The sequence below is a fragment of the Macaca fascicularis genome, chromosome Y, assembly GCF_037993035.2.
Source record: "Macaca fascicularis isolate 582-1 chromosome Y, T2T-MFA8v1.1".
NCBI lineage: Eukaryota > Metazoa > Chordata > Mammalia > Primates > Cercopithecidae > Macaca > Macaca fascicularis.
In genome coordinates, this window is record NC_132903.1 from 763,165 (window position 1) to 765,886 (window position 2,722).

Here is a 2,722-nt window from a genome sequence, read left to right on the forward strand (position 1 = left end):
CCACCGCGCCCGGCCAACTTTTCTACTTTCAATTTGCTAACCGGGGAATAATAGTTTGTAGTAATGAGCCCAGAGGGAATGAGTGGTGGCCGGCCACACGTTGTTAGAACCTGTCGCCCAGCACAGACACCCACCAGGGATGCCGGTAATGATACTCAAAGGAGACCCGTGCCAGCACTGGTGACTTCGACGGACCCGGGTGGCTGGAGTCTGGGTTAGACTCAGGAGTCCCTTCCATGTCCACACTGTCCAAAGCAGCACGACTGTCCGAAGCAGACCACTAAGAAAGTAAGAAATTGCAGGATGACCTTGAGTTCTCTGTGGTTTCCCGAAGTCCTTACAGACATCGGGGTAAGAGGCCGAGCCGGGGGGCTCAACCCTGTCATCCCAGCCTTTTGGGAGGCTGAGGCAGGAGGGTCACCTGAGGTCAGGAGTTCGAGACCAGCCTGGCCAAATGGTGAAACCCCATCTCTACTAAAAATAAAAAAAATAATTAGCCGGGTATGGTGGCGGGCACCTGTCACCCCAGCTACTTGGAGGCTGAGTCAGGAGAATGGCTTGAACTCGGGAGGTGGAGGTTGCAGTGAGCTGAGATCACGCCCCTGCACTCCAGCCTGGGCGACAGAGTGAGATTCTGTAAACAAAAAATAATAATAATAATAATAAACAAACAAAAAAGGCCGGTTGCGGTGGCTCAGGCCTGTCATCCCAGCACTTTGGGAGGCCGAGGCGGGCGGATCACCTGAGGTCAGGAGTTTAAGACCAGCCTGGCCAACTTGGTGAAACCCCATCTCTGCTAAAAATACAAAAATTAGCTGGGCGTGGTGGCAGGTGCCTGTAATCCCAGCTACTCGGGAGGCTGAGGCAGGAGAATTGCTTAAACCCAGGAAGCAGAGGTTGCAGTGAGCTGAGATTGCACCATTACACTCCATCCTGGGTGACAGAGCAAGACTCCGTCTCAAATAAACAAAAAAAGAAATCCCAGCAGTTTGGGAGGCTGAGGCAGGTGGATCACCTGAGGTCAGGGGTTCAAGACCAGCCTGGCCAACATGGTGAAACCCCGTCTCTACTAAAAATACAAAAAATTAGCCGGGCGTGGTGGCAGGCACCTGTCATCCCAGCTACTCGGGAGGCTGAGGCAGGAGAATTGCTTGAACCCGGGAGGCGGAGGTTGCAGTGAGCCGAGATCACGCCACTGCACTGTAGCCTGGGCAACAGAGAGAGACTCCATCTCAAAAATAAAAATAGTTGGGCACAGTGGCTCACTCCTGTAATGCCAGCACTTTGGGCGGCCGAGGCAGGCGGATCACCTGAGGTCAGGAGTTTAAGACCAGCCTGGCCAACATGGTGAAACCCCATCTCTACTAAAAATAGAAAAAAAAAAAATAGCCAGGCGTGGTGACAGGGGCCTGTAATCTCAGCTACTCAGGACGCTCCGGGCAGGAGACTCACTTGAACCCAGGAAGTAGAGGTTGCAGTGAGCTGAGATTGCACCATTGCACTCCATCCTGGGTGACAGAGCAAGACTCCGTCTCAAATAAACAAAAAAAGAAATCCCAGCAGTTTGGGAGGCTGAGGCAGGTGGATCACCTGAGGTCAGGAGTTCAAGGCCAGGCTGGCCAACATGGTGAAACCCCGTCTCTACTAAAAATACAAAAAATTAGCCGGGCGTGGTGGCGGGTGCCTGTCATCCCAGCTACTCGGGAGGCTGAGGCAGGTGAATCACATGAATCTGGGAGGTGGAGGTTGCAGTGAGTCTAGATCGTGTCCTTGCACTCCAACCTGGGTGATGGAGCAAGATTCTGTCAAAAAAAAAAAAAAAAAAGGCCAGGCACAGTGGCTCATGCCTGTAATCTCAGCACTTTGGGAGGCCGAGGCGGGCAAGTACCTCAGGTCAGGGGTTCGAGACCAGCCTGACCAATACAGTGAAACCCTGTCTCTACTAAAGATACAAAAAATTAGCAGGGCGTGGAGGTGGATGCCTGTCGTCCCAGCTACTCGGGAGGCTGAGGCAGGAGAATCACTTGAACCCAGGAGGCGGAGGTTGCAGTGAGCCGAGATCGTGCCATTGCACTCCAGCCGGGGCAACAGAACGAGACTCCGTCCCACAGAAGATCAAAATAAAAAAAAAAAAAACGGGGTGGGGTGGCCCAGCCATTCCGTATCCTTTCTCCCAGATGTGAACCATCCATTTCTAAGATGTGGGTCACCGACAGCGGAACACAAGACTCACTGGTGTCCAGAGACTGGGGACCGTGTGGCCTTTGAACATCTGAACACCCTCCATTCCCCCTTCATATTCTCCAGCTCCCCTGTATGGAGAAGTGGGCCTTTGGGGGTCCTTTCAATCCTCTTAGGGTCTCTCTGCTCATATCCCTGCAGAACAGAACAGATAGCCCAGCAGCCCAGCGGCCAGAGATGCTGTCCCTGAAATAGGCGTCCATGGCAGCCTTATTGAAATGGGAAGATTCATTATCCCGTTGCCATTTAATTGTTCTTTTGCCGGCAGAAAAGCCTGGAGTTTCTCTGAAAGGCGGTGATGATGTGGTCCTTTTACACTCCCTGGGGAAGAATGTTACAAAAATTCCCTCCCCAGCTTCTGCGGTGCCCAGCGTTTGCCTTCACACTGACTGACTCTGTAAAGTACGGATGTTACAGAGGGGAGGGCCTCCCAGCTTCCCTGGCTTCCCAGAGAAATTGGTGAGGGTTGTCTGCAGCCTCC